This window comes from Neoarius graeffei, chromosome 16, assembly GCF_027579695.1.
Source record: "Neoarius graeffei isolate fNeoGra1 chromosome 16, fNeoGra1.pri, whole genome shotgun sequence".
Taxonomy (NCBI): domain Eukaryota; kingdom Metazoa; phylum Chordata; class Actinopteri; order Siluriformes; family Ariidae; genus Neoarius; species Neoarius graeffei.
Genome location: NC_083584.1, coordinates 33,762,831 through 33,777,759, shown reverse-complemented (window position 1 = coordinate 33,777,759; position 14,929 = coordinate 33,762,831). Strand labels below are relative to the sequence as shown.

Sequence of the window (14,929 nt, the reverse complement as noted above, 5' to 3'; positions counted from 1 at the left end):
GAAAAATGCTATAATAATAATGTAGCAGTTCGTATGGGTGGAGCACAGAAAGACGGCAGGCCAGGGTTAAGTTCCACAAAGAAACTCTTTTATTCTAGCTTTTCAGCTTTACTCACTCACACTGTCACACACTCTACACACACACGCGCGGGTTGTGGTTGGGAGGGAGCCTCCTTCCTCTGCTGTCTCTCTCCTTATATAGGGCGCGGTCACTGGGGAAGACACATAAACACAGATTAACCAGTGCAGTGATTCTGCCACTTACCTTCCCTGACTCCGCCCTCTGGTCACAGACTGACACTTGACCACGCCCCTGCTGCCACATACCCCCACCACCCGACTCAAGCCGGGCAGCCGTCAGGCCTACACCCAACCCCCCCCCCGACAGGAGAGGAAGTCCGCCACGACCATCTGCGCCCCCGGCCTGTGGACCACCTTGAAATTAAAGGGCTGGAGTGACAGATACCAACGGGTGATCCGCGCGTTGACATCTTTTATGCGGTGGAGCCACTGGAGGGGCGCGTGGTCCGAACAGAGCGTGAAAGAGCACCCCAGGAGGTAGTAGCGGAGGGCGAGGACCGCCCACTTGATGGCCAGGCACTCCTTTTCGATGGTGCTGTAGCGCCCCTCACGCACCGACAGCTTCCTGCTGATGTACAGGACAGGGCAGTCCTCCCCCTCCACCTCCTGGGACAGAACGGCCCCCAGCCCTTTGTCCGACGCATCCGTCTGCAACGTAAAGGGGAGAGAAAAGTCAGGGGAGTGTAAAAGTGGCCCCCCACACAGTGCAGCCTTCACCTCAGAGAAAGCCCGCTGGCATTGCTCCGTCCACTGGACCGGATCTGGTGCCCCCTTTTTAGTCAGATCAGTCAGCGGGCTGGTGACGTCCGAATAATTAGGTATAAACCTACGATAGTAGCCAGCCAGCTCCAGGAACTTTTGGTCTTGGGCCTCGGGCAGGCCGCAATTGCTGCTGTCTTGCTAATTTGGGGACGCACCTGCCCGTTGCCCAAGTGGAAGCCCAGATACCGTACTTCCACACGCCCAATCGCACACTTCTTCAGGTTGGCTGTGAGACCCGCCCACCTCAGCGACCTAAGGACGGCCCTCAGGTGTTGTAGGTGCCGTGGCCAGTCATTACTATAAATAATGATATCGTCTAGGTACGCAGCCGCATAGGTGGTGTGGGGGCGGAGGACCCTATCCATCAGTCGGTGGAACATAGCGGGCGCCCCAAACAGCCCAAAAGGAAGTGTGACAAACTGGTGTAAGCCGAACAGTGTGGAAAAGGCTGTTTTTTCTCAGGATAATGGAGTCAAGGGGATCTGCCAATAACCCTTTGTCAAATCCAGTGTCGAGTAAAAGCGAGCCGTGCCTAGTTGATCAAGCAACTCATCAATACGAGGCATTGGGTATGCGTCGAATTTAGACACCACGTTGACTTTTTTTATAGTCTACACAGAACCGGACTGACCCGTCGGCCTTGGGTACCAAGACCACCGGGCTGCTCCAGTCACTGTGGGACTCCTCGACAATGCCCATTTCAAGCATGGCCTCGAGTTCTTCCCGAACCACTTTTTTCTTGTGTTCGGGTAGCCTGTAAGGGCGGCTGCGCACTACCACCCCCGGGGGCGTCTCTATGTGGTGCTCTATGAGGTCAGTGCAGCCGGGCAGGGGCGAGAACACGTCCGAAAACTCGGTCTGCAACTGGGCGACCTCCGCGAGTTGGGGTCGGGGAGAGGTGGTCTCCACAGGGGACCGGAGAGGTACGCGATGCCAATGTTCCCTTTTGAACCTCCGGCCCCAGCTCCGCCTCCTCCGGAACCACCGACACCAACGCCACGGGGACCTCCTCGTTCCAGAGTTTGAGCAGATTGAGGTGATAAACCTGTAGCACCCCACCCCTGTCCATTCACCTCACCTTGTAATCGACGTGCCCGATTCGCCGTGTGACCTCAAAGGGTCCTTGCCACTTGGCGATTAATTTGGAGCTCGATGTGGGCAACAGTACGAGAACTTTATCTCCTGGTGCAAACTCCCTAAGGCACGTACCCCTGTCGTACAGGCGGGTTTGCCGTTCTTGGGCCTGCCGCAAATTCTCCTGGGTTAGGTGTGTGAGTGTGTGGAGTTTTGCATGCAGGTCCATAACGTATTGAATTTGATTTTTACTGGGCGAAGGTCCCTCCTCCCAATTTTCTCACAGCACATCTAGAATGCCGTGCGGCTTACACCCATATAACAATTCGAATGGGGAGAACCCCGTGGAGGCTTGGGGGACCTCTCGCACTGCAAATAACAAGGGTTCGAGCCATTTATCCCAATTACGTGCGTCCTCACTTACGAATTTTTTAATTATATTTTTGAGGGTGCGATTAAACCGTTCAACTAAACCGTCCGTTTGTGGGCGATAAACGATGGTGCGGATTGGCTTAATACCTAATAACCCATACAGTTTGTTCAGTGTACGTGACATAAACGAGGTGCCTTGGTCAGTCAGAATCTCTTTTGGGATTCCAACTCGGGAGATAACGTGGAAGAGTGCCTCCGCAATACTGTGTGCTGAGATATTGCGAAGAGGCACTGCTTCCGGGTATCGCGTTGCATAGTCCACCAGAACTAATATAAAGCGGTACCCTCGTGTTGACCGATCTAATGGCCCAACGAGATCCATCCCAATTCTTTCGAATGGGGTCTCGATTAATGGGAGAGGGCGCAAAGGCGCTTTTGGAATGGCCGCTGGATTTACTAACTGGCATTCGCGGCATGTCGTACACCACCTACGGACATCGCCTCAAATCCCTGGCTAATAGAACCGGGCCATTAGTCAGGCTAGTGTCTTATCCTGCCCTAAGTGTCCAGCCATGGGATTAAAGTGAGCCGCCTGGAATACCAATTCCTGGCGGCTCTTTGGAATCAAAAGCTATGTGACTTGCTCTTTAGTCTGAGTGTCCTGTGTCACTCGGTATAATATATCCTTCATAATAGAAAAATAGGGGAAGGACGGGGTGGCGTTTGGCTGGAGCGTTTGACCATCGATTACTCTCACTTGGTCAAATGCATGCCGCAGAGACTCGTCTCGCAATTGCTCTAACGGGAAATCCCCAAGGGATTCCCTGAGAGAGGGAGGAGAAGCCTGCTGCTCCTCACTCTGACGCGGAGATGACGTAGACGGCTCTGTGACAGCTGCTCCCGCCAAAGCGACACCGGGACCTCCCCCTGCTGAATTACGGCAGGACCCCCTCTTTGCTAGATGGCTCATTAAATCCCCAAATCCCGGCCAATCAGTCCCCAAAATTATAGAGTGGGTGAGGCAAGGATTAACCGCCGCCTTTACTCTAAATTTTTCCCCTCAGAAAAGATTGTGGACTGACACTAAAGGGTAGCTGTGAACATCCCCGTGCACACACAACACCTTCACCCCCTGTGCTCCCCCTAATGCCTCGTCTTGCACCAGGCTTTGGTGACTTGAGGCCTGATTACAGCCAGAGTCCACCAAAGCCTGATATGTATCCCCTTGGATACTCACTGGTATGCGATACACTCCGGCCCGATCGAGGGCAGCTCCTGGCGCGTTGGGGATCCGAACCACCGCGCCCACTTCCATCGCTGAGCACTGCTGTTGGAGGTGGCCCGGCTCCCCGAAGCGCCAGCAAACCGGCCCGGGCTTCCTCTCTGCACTGGTGCTCTGAGGCTCACTCACCTGGGGGGGGGAGAGACAGATACAGAAGGGGAAAACGGGAGGGCACCACGGGTGCGACAGGCCAGCTGGGGTGGGGCCGGCCCCCGCCTCCACGGTGGGGGAACGGGGCAAGGACGAGACACAGGAGGAGAGGGGGAGAGAGAGGAGAGGGAAGAAGAGGATGTCCACTGTCCTGCCGTCGGAACAGCCGCCAAATGGTCCTCCGCCAACTCGATGGCCTGATCCAGCGACGCCGGGCGGTGGCACTGGACCCACTCCGCGGTTCCCTCTGGTAGGCGGGCGATGAACTGCTCCAGTATCACCTGATTGATGATCCCCTCGGTGTCACGGTTGTCGGCCCTCAACCACCGCCAGCAGGCGTCCCGGAGCTGCTGGCCAAACGCGAACGGCCAGCCGACTTCCTCCAGACGCAGAGCATGGAAGCGCTGTCGCTGTTGTTCAGGGGTGCGCCCCACCTGCTGGAGGACGGCCCGGCGAAGGTCCGCGTAGACCAGCCGGCGATCGGCGGGGAGCTGTAGTGCGGCCAGCTGCGCCTCGCCTGTTAGCAGGGGGAGGAGGCGCGCCGCGCGCTGTTCCACCGGCCAGCCCGAGGTCTCTGCTGCCTGCTCAAAGAGTGTGAGGAAGACCTCGGGGTCGTCATGCGGGCCCATCTTAGTGAGGGTGAGGGGAGAAGGGCCCACAGCGGTGGAGGTGGTGGACCCCGCCGACGCGAGGAGGTGCCGGAACGCCTGTCGGTCTTCCTGCTGCGCCAGCACCAGGGCCTTGAACTGGTGCTCCTGCTCCTTTCGGAGGGTGACTAGTGCCTGGTGCTGGCTCTGCTGGGCCGTGGTGAGGGCATGGACCAGGTCCGCGAAGGGGGAGGACTCCATGGGGCTGTTCTTCCTGTGCTCGAATTCCCGGGTTTCGGCACCACTGTAGCAGTTCGTATGGGTGGAGCACAGAAAGACGGCAGGCCAGGGTTAAGTTCCACAAAGAAACTCTTTTATTCTAGCTTTTCAGCTTTAGTCACTCACACTGTCACACACTCTACACACACACATGCGTTGTGGTTGGGAAGGAGCCTCCTTCCTCTGCTCTCTCTCTCCTTATATAGGGCGCGGTCACTGGGGAAGACACACAAACACAGATTAACCAACATCGGGTGCAGTGATTCTGCCACTTACCTTCCCTGACTCTGCCCTCCGGTCACAGACCGACGCTTGACCACGCCCCCGCTGCCACAAATAATAATAATAATAAGAATAAGAATATACGTTCTTTTCATCAAATACTTTCATTCCATATTTTGTTGCCTTTTTGTATTTTTGGGAGTTTTGTTTTCGAGTAGTTTTTATTTCATCCTCGTTTGGTTCAGCAAAACACTCCGCCATTTTGTTTTTCTCTACTCACGGTATATGAGCTGATAACCTAGGAGTAGAGGAGCCAATCAGAGCATGAGATTGCTCATATCCAGTGAATGTGGATATAATGAATAGAAATTATAATGTTTTCTGTATGTAATGTAAAATCCAATATAAATCTATAAGATGCATTACAGTTGGCACTCCTATCAGAACTGTTATTATAGAACATTAATCAACACCTTCTGGCCAATCAGATTTAAGGATTTGACTATATTGTGTTAAAAGTTTTATTTTCAGTTTTTTATTTGAACTGATCAGCATCATCATGATCACAACTGCTAGTCCAGAAAATGAGGTTTTTTTTGTTATTCTATCCACCTCTGATCTTCACACTTCATTTCCTGTGAGTGATTTTGGTTTGAAGTCTGGGACTTTGCTCCTTACATCCCAATCCCATGTGTGAATGGTGTGTGACAATGGCTGGTGGTGGTGGTGGTCTGTGGGTTGTGGGTGTTCTCTGAACAGGCTGGTATAAAGCAATGCCATCTGTGCCCAGGCTGTAGGAGTCAGGAAGCCCACGTCCAGTCCCACATGCTCAGACATGCAGAGCCAGAAAGGGACCCCCCACAATCCTCCAAGCTCAGCAGGTGGCCAGTTAGATTACGGACCCTTTCTTGGTTTTGTATCATGTTCACGCATCCTCCCACACTGCCTTTCATATCTCACACTCATCTGCGTTTTGTTACCTCTGCCCTCTCCTTTCGCCATTATTATTTTTCTCTTACTCTTTCAAAGCTGCTGACTCTCCTGTCCCTGCTGCTCTGTATTGAATTTATGCAGAAAAGCATTCACGCACATAAAAGCCATAAAAATGCCATTGTTCCGTGATTAATTACTTGCCAATGGTGTACAAACTAACATTTTATATAATGGCTAATTGGAGCCTTGTGGTTCTGTTTAAAAGCTTGCATGGGCTGATATACAGTAAATATAGTGCCATGCATAAATATTCACCCCCTCTCAACTTTTCCACATTTTATAGGGCAACAAACTGGAACTGAAATTGACTTGCCTGAGATTATACGATATAAATCTACACAAAATAGCACACAATATTGAAATGGAGGAAAAATCAATATAGCTTCCAAAGTTATTTACAAATAAAAACAGTAATAAAAGTTTTGATTGCATGAGTATTCACCGCCATTGCTGTGAAACCCCTGACTTAGTTCAGCTAGATCCAATCAAGAGAATGGACAGACTGGTTCAAATGGACATGAAGACAACAGTAGCTCAAATAAATACTCTTTACAACTGTGGTGAGCAGAAAAGCAGAACAATTCCTCTCCTGTCAACCAGGACCGGTAATCTGAGGCTACAATAGGCACAGGCTGACTGAAATCAGACAGATAAAGATGGGGAAAAATATTACTTGGCCATTGTCTTGTTACTTTGGGAAATAGAAAAAAATAAACACATTTGTTAGAAAATACAGAAGATGGGTAATAAAAAAAATCCATGCATATAGAGGCATAAGGTGCCACCATGGTGTAGTGGTTAGCACTGTTGCCTCACAGCGAGAAGGTCCTGGGTTCAAGCCCAGTGACCGATCAGGGCCTTTCTGTGTGGAGTTTGCATGTTCTCCCTGTGTCTGTTTGGGTTTCCTCCGGGTGCTCTGGTTTCCCCCACAGTCCAAAGACATTATTGGTGCTAATAATGATAATTGGTGGCTCTAAATTGACTGTAGGTGTGAATGTTCTTTTTGTCTCTATGTATCAGCCCAATGACGACCTGGTGACTTGTCCAGGGTGTACCCTGCCTCTCGCCCACAGTCAGCTGGGATAGGCTCCAGCTTGCCCTTGACCCTGTACAGGATAAGCGGTTACGGATAATTGATGGATGGATAGAGGCATAACAGTAGGGTTCATATACATATACAGGACCAGCCAAAAGTTTGGACACACATTCTTGATTGATTTTTTTTTCTTTATTTTTATGAATTAAAAGACACATCATGTCTTAAAGTAATGATGGATGCCGTTTGTCTTTACTGAGTCGAGTGGTTCTTGACATAATATGGATTACTACAGTTGTGGAATAGGGCTATTTACTGTGTTTTTATTATTATTTACTAAATTACTGTTTGATCTCAAATGCATTAAGAAGGCAAGAAATTGTGCTACCGTATTTTCTGGACTATAGAGCGCACCTGTATATAAGCCGCATCCGCTCTATTTAAAAAAAAAAAAATTAAAAAAGATATACAAGCCGCACCGGGCTATAAGCCGCAGATATCTATGTTGAAAAATTAGATATTTACTGCATGTACAGAACGATTTTGTACTGTAAATGTACATGTATGTACCTGAACAGATTCTTTCCGAACAGTGCCTTTTAACACGGCAGCAGCTTTGCTGATTAAAACGGAACAGAACCAAGAGAAAATAACCGGTATTTATTTACCTTCATTTCTCCTGTGTTTGAAACCACAAGTCACTTTAATCATCTTCGCTGGATTTGAAAATAATTACCAGTTAGTAATTTGTCATGCGTGTTCTATCTGCTAAAGATCTGCTAATTCTTCTTTGCATTGATTTTTCGTCTATCTTATTTTTGATTCTACTTCCGGTTAGAGCGCCCCTAGCTCGCTCTCTCTCTTTTTTTTTTTAGTCACCCAGGTTAGTTGTAGAATAGGCTCTTGAACCATACCCCAGTCCAGCAGGTGGCGGTAATGCACCTCATATGTTAAGTTGCCAACCGCCATAAAAATCCAAGAAGAAGAAGAGCGCCCCTAGCGGTGGAAGAAAAATCCACAGAATAGCCGCACCTTTGTATAAGCCGCATGGTTCAAAACCTAGGAAAAAAGTAGCGGCTTATAGTCCAGAAAATACGGTAATTAACTTTTGACGAGGCACTTGTTAAGTGATAAGCATTCCAGGTGACTACTTCATGAAGTTGGTAAAATAATGCCAATAGTGTGTAAAGCGACATCAAGGTAAATGCTGGCTACTGTGAAGCATCTAAAATATGAAGCACATTTTGTTTTCAACACTTTTTTGTTTACCGCATAACTCCATATACAACCCCGATTCCAAAAAAGTTGGGACAAAGTACAAATTGTAAATAAAAACGGAATGCAATAATTTACAAATCTCAAAAACTGATATTTTATTCACAATAGAACGTAGACAACATAATCAAATATCGAAAGTGAGACATTTTGAAATTTCATGCCAAATACTGGCTCATTTGAAATTTCATGACAGCAACACATCTCAAAAAAGTTGGGACAGGGGCAATAAGAGGCTGGAAAAGTTAAAGGTACAAAAAAGGAACAGCTGGAGGACCAAACTCATTAGGTCAATTAGCAATAGGTCATTAACATGACTGGGTATAAAAAGAGCATCTTGGAGTGGCAGCGGCTCTCAGAAGTAAAGATGGGAAGAGGATCACCAATCCCCCTAATTCTGCGCCGACAAATAGTGGAGCAATATCAGAAAGGAGTTCCACAGTGTAAAATTGCAAAGACTTTGAACATATCATCATCTACAGTCCATAATATCATCAAAAGATTCAGAGAATCTGGAAGAATCTCTGTGCGTAAGGGTCAAGGTCGGAAAACCATACTGGGTGCCCGTGATCTTCGGGCCCTTAGATGGCACTGCATCACATACAGGCATGCTTCTGTATTGGAAATCACAAAATGGGCTCAGGAATATTTCCAGGGAACATTATCTGTGAACACAATTCACCATGCCATCCGCCGTTGCCAGCTATAACTCTATAGTTCAAAGAAGAAGCTGTATCTAAACATGATCCAGAAGCGCAGACATCTTCTCTGGGCCAAGGCTCATTTAAAATGGACTGTGGCAAAGTGGAAAACTGTTCTGTGGCCAGACGAATCAAAATTTGAAGTTCTTTATGGAAATCAGGGACGCCGTGTCATTCGGACTAAAGAGGAGAAAGACGACCCGAGTTGTTATCAGCGCTCAGTTCAGAAGCCTGCATCTCTGATGGTATGGGGTTGCATTAGTGCGTGTGGCATGGGCAGCTTACACATCTGGAAAAACACCATCAATGCTGAAAGGTATATCCAGGTTCTAGAGCAACATATGCTCCCATCCAGACGACGTCTCTTTCAGGGAAGACCTTGCATTTTCCAACATGACAATGCCAAACCACATACTGCATCAATTACAGCATCATGGCTGCGTAGAAGAAGGGTCCGGGTACTGAACTGGCCAGCATGCAGTCCAGATCTTTCACCCATAGAAAACATTTGGCGCATCATAAAATGGAAGATACGACAACAAAGACCTAAGACAGTTGAGCAACTAGAATCCTACATTAGACAAGAATGGGTTAACATTCCTATCCCTAAACTTGAGCAACTTGTCTCCTCAGTCCCCAGATGTTTACAGACTGTTGTAAAGAGAAAAGGGGATGTCTCACAGTGGTAAACATGGCCTTGTCCCAACTTTTTTGAGATGTGTTGTTGTCATGAAATTTAAAAATCACCTAATTTTTCTCTTTAAATGATACATTTTCTCAGTTTAAACATTTGATATGTCATCTATGTTCTATTCTGAATAAAATATGGAATTTTGAAACTTCCACATCATTGCATTCCGTTTTTATTTACAATTTGTACTTTGTCCCAACTTTTTTGGAATCGGGGTTGTATGTCCCATTTGTTATTTCATAGTTTTGATGACGTCAGTATTGTTCTACAATGTAGAAAATAGTCAAAATACAGAAAAATGAGTAGAAGTGTACAAACTTTTGACTGGTACTGTATGGGATGTTTTTTTTTCTTTCTCTTTTTTTTTTTACAGTATCCTTGATGACTTTGCTATCCCTCTCACTTTCTCCTTCTCTCTCTGCTTTGGTCCTCTGTTTCCTTGCTTTATTTTTGCAGGTCACTGTGTTGCGTTGGCCAGAAGGGGGCAGAAGGCCTGGTTGCTTTTCTGTGCACAGTCAGAGAATAATAAGCTTGCCTTCCCTCTTTAGTGCAAGTTGTTTGAGCGTGTTCTTTTAAACCCTGTCGTTACAATAATTGGCTCACTATGATTACCTGTTTTTCTTCACTGTTACACATAAACAGTCCTTTACACTGAGATGATTCATCCATCAAAGATGTGAACATGTACATTCAGATTTCTTCTCCATTCTGGGCTCTTCTCCATCACAGATAGCAGTGTCTCAATGGGAACATGTTCAGCATTCTGCGTTCTAAATGTCAAAGCAGCCTGCCAGGTTCTCACCACAGCAGAGCAGCCACAGTGATCTTTCCAGAGGGGAGACAGGAGAGGAAAAGATAACCGAACACGGATCAGACAAGCTCACTTCTGAAGAAATCTCCCTCTTTTGTTGTTTTTTCTTCTTTCTTTCTCTCTGCGAGCCTTGCTGTCAGGTCTAGGGGTGCTGGTTTGCACCTCTCTTTCTCTCTCTTTGCCATGTTGCCATGGTAGCTGCAAAGCCGGAGGAAAGCGCTGCGAAGATGCAGGCGAGCTGAGTCAATGCTCTTTTTGTAAGGGACTGGATCTGCACTCTATGTTCATAAGGCTGTTTTTTAGCAAGCAGATTGTGAGTACTGGTGCAGAAGAATATAGAACTTTTTGGGGCAAGGGACCTTTGAGTTAGTTAATGAATAAAACTCTGTGATTAAGTCACTTAATTAATTCACTAACTGACTCGGATTGGCCATTTAATTATTTATATCATGGCAGCTCGAAACGCATCGACCCAGAGTTATTTTGTGCTTTTTATGCTAGAGCTATCATTATCATATTTTCCATCATATGTACTGAAATAACCTTCAGAAATGATGCATTTTCATTGGCAGAAGTAAACATCCGATCAGTCAGATCCCGCCTCGTTTAAGAAAAATAAATCGTGTGGGAGGTTGAATGCCGTCCCGTAATCAGCATGTGTCAAAAAGCTAGAAAACCAGACCATTATTCCCAACAGCTTTTCGGTTCGCCCTTCTCTTTATGGTTTGTACTGTATCTCCCAAGAGTGTGTGGAGACTGACAGATCTTCTGGATGATTGACAAGACTCGGGGGGCCCCCACTCTGCGTTTTTCATCCCCGGAAAGGAATCATATGATTAGCAAGCCATCGCTAATGAATCCCATGACACCATGAGTAGAGGAGCTCAGTGTCCTGGGAAGACAAGTGAGATCACTCACCTGTATATTACCATAGACACAGTCTTATGAACTATCTAAAATGGTCAGCATTGAGACTATGATTTATTCTTCCACCCCCTTTTATACTGTAGTACATATTTAGGTATTCTCAAGCATTCAGACTGTATAACTGCTTCTCTATTTCTCTCGTAAACCAGAAAAGACCTCATTATGCATCATGTCTTTACATGCTGAGAAGGAAGCTGATAGACCTGGCCCCTTCCCAGGATCCTTTACTGGAGTAATACTGCAAGAATAGAGGCATTTAAAAAGGAGGAACGTGTTTATGTCTCAAATACTGGATGTGATGTATAGTCGGCTTTTTTTTCTTTTCCTGCCTCTCTTATGTGTGGGTGTGTGTCAGAACACACTGCTGTTTTCAGGCAGTATGTGAAGGTCCTGTATCATGGCTGCCAGAAATCCAACATCCTTCAGCCTGCCTGGCGCACACACAAACACACCAGACAAATCCCAACCTGCTTTGTGCTATGTACGATCTCATGTGCTGTAACATCGGGATTAATTTAAGAGGATAAAAATGATCCAGCTTGTAAATCTGCCATTGCTTTTTGAGCCATTTATTATATGACATGACTATTATCAATATTCTATTCATGTATTAATTCATTCATTCGTCTTTGGTAAATGCTTTATCCTGGCCATTGTCACACATCAGGAGCTTATTTTGGGAACACTAACTGTGAGGTAGTATTAAATTGGGGATTTAGAGCAGCCATTTTACCTTAATACATAATTTGGATGGAAACCAGACAATCCAGAAGAAAACCATATGAACACAGCAGAAGTATATGGAGTTCTACACAGAAAGAAACCCAAGCTTAGGGTTGAAATCGGGCTGCTTTGAGCAGTGAATGGCTGGACCACCACCATGCTGTCTCATTAATTGTTCTTCTTTACACACTGTTCTTTTGGATGCAGCAGGATTTCTTGGATATCAATCCAATAAAGATAGGGATTGGTGTAAAGCAAGCGCTGGTTGTGTAGAAAGCAGGGTTGCCAGATTAAATCAGCTGTTTTTATTAAAAAAATCTTTATGCATTTAAAAACAATGCACTTGCACTATTAATGCTGTAAATCACACTTAAAACACAACTTCAGGACTTCAGGGTTCCCCCGAGACATTTTCATTTGAGAATCAGCCTGACTTCCAAGTTTTTATTTTGAGAGACAAATTCTTTTTCTGAGAGTCATGATTCGAGAAGTTTTTTTCTTTGTTATTATTTCATTATATTGAACAAATAATGAAAAAAATAGAATTGTTTGTTTTGTTTATTTCAATTTCTAACTTATGAAAAACATTGTATAAACTTTATTCTTTCAGCTTGGTATTCTAGCAAAACTCAGAAATACTGTTCTCATTTTTGATGCAGAAATGGCACAGATACTGCTAAAATAACCAGTTAAATAACAGTCTTACACTATAGTTTATACATGTACAGTAATTTTTCAATTACAATAGCACTTGGTGAGTGACAGTCATTAAAGCATAATCTCATCTCATCTCATTATCTGTAGCCGCTTTATCCTGTTCTACAGGGTCGCAGGCAAGCTGGAGCCTATCCCAGCTGACTATGGGCGAAAGGCGGGGTACACCCTGGACAAGTCGCCAGGTCATCACAGGGCTGACACATAGACACAGACAACCATTCACACTCACATTCACACCTACGGTCAATTTATGCTGTGTTCACACTTATACCGGTACGAAAGTGGTATAACTGTATCGATACAAAGTATACCGGTACAGTTTAGTGCATCTGTCCACACTAGCGAGAAATGTTTGCGGTTTTCTTTCACGGTAGTTGAAATGCGCGTGCGCGAAATGTTTCCGTGGTTACCGAGTAACTTCCTTCCGAGAATATATGGCATCCGTTATTTTGAGATCTCGAGAAAACAAAACAATTATTTCATGATCTCAGCTGGATCACTGTATCTCCGTCGGTAGAGACGAAGCCGGGCCAGTCTTCTGCGGAGGTGCCGCGGACTAATTTTGAAATGATCCCTTATTAAAAGACTTAATGCAATCTCTCCCTGTGTCAACCCCTGATCAAAATATTGCCTTATTAGGTGATCGATTATTCCAGACATTCTAATGGCCAAAGTTGCGTCTATACAGAATGAGAAATAGCCCCAAAGTCAGCATATCACAAGTCTCTTGGCGCACCTGAATGAACCATTTCTCAGCTGTTTACTCGAGATCATGAAATAATTGTTTTGTTTTCTCGAGATCACGGAATAATTGTTTTGTTTTCTCGAGATCTCGAATTAGTTGTGTTGTATTCTCGAAATCCTGAATTATTTATGTCGTTACCTCGGGATAACAAGGTGAATAAAAAAAAGGATTATATGAAGGGCCTCTCTCGGCTTCCGTACAGATGAAACAACGTGTGTGTGCTTTTTGTTGTCAATGTACAGTCTGTATTTCTGGTGGACATTTATTCAGTCGAATTGTATAAAACGCGCAATGCAGTTGAGAAAGAAACAAACGAATCTCCGTTCTTCACTATTTTATTCAGCGAAGACATGGATTGAGGTGTGTGACTTTGCGCATGCACGTTATATTTGTATCGATACAGAGCCGCTTCATCTGTCCACACTACAGCGAAGCGCTACAGTACCGATACTGTACCGGTACGAAACCCATACATTTGTGGGTTTCGTACCGATACAGTTATACCGCTACAGTACCGGTATAGTTGCTAGTGTGGACAGGTGTTGCGATACCAAAGTAGTATCGTATCGGTGCAAAATCCTTAATGTGGACAGGGTATTAGAGTCACCAGTTAACCTGGTCTTTGGAGGAAACCGGAGCACCCGGAGGAAACCCACGCAGACACGGGGAGAACATGCAAACTCCACACAGAAAGGCCCCCGCCGGCCACGGGGCTCGAAACCGGACCTTCTTGCTGTGAGGCGACAGCGCTAACCATTACACCACCATGCCGCCACATTAAAGCATAATGGTTATCATAACTATACCTGCTTTTTGATCAACTTTATTAACCACTGTCATTAAGTGCAGGTTGATTGGAGAGGAGACGGCTGTATGTGCACAAGAGTGTCTTTATTATATAAGAAACAAACAGGCATATAGTCCAAAACGGCAGGCTGAATCAAGAACGATAAACAGGCAAAAGAGTCGAGCGAGGCACAAACAGACTAAACTGGACAGGACAAGATCAGAAAGCAAAACACAGAAATGAGAGCAAATAAACAGGACGACAATGCAATAACAACAGCTCAGTAATGGTGATAAAACAATGCAATACTTCACACCATGTAGGTGTTGGCAGGGTCTTTGTATGCATGTGCTGATTGCGCTTAATCCAGGATAGGTGCTTGTCATTAAAGGCGTGTGCTGTTCAGAGTGGAAGTCTGATGCATGGGTATGAGAACCACTCTCCTTTCATTGAACTAGTAAATACATCGTAATAAAAAGGTTATGGTCAGGACAAGGAAAAACCTTGCTGCTTGTCTGACTGGACAAGTGGATTAAAAAGTTAATGTCGAGCCCGGTATGAGGTTACGGGAAAACCCCTGTAGACGGCCAAATTCGCCGATGTCGGAATTAGTATTTCTAGCAATATTTATTGTTTTTGTTTGTTTGTTTTTGTGAAAGATAACGACACAAAGGGGCGGCACGGTGGTGTAGTGGTTAGCGCTGTTGCCTCATA

General features: G+C 45.8%; 1 protein-coding gene across 1 annotated transcript in view; it reads left to right on the top strand.

Moving 5' to 3' along the window:
* The window catches only part of csmd2 (CUB and Sushi multiple domains 2), a 755,566-nt gene that overhangs the window by 284,931 nt on the left and 455,706 nt on the right, over window positions 1-14,929 (top strand). The window lies entirely within an intron of this gene.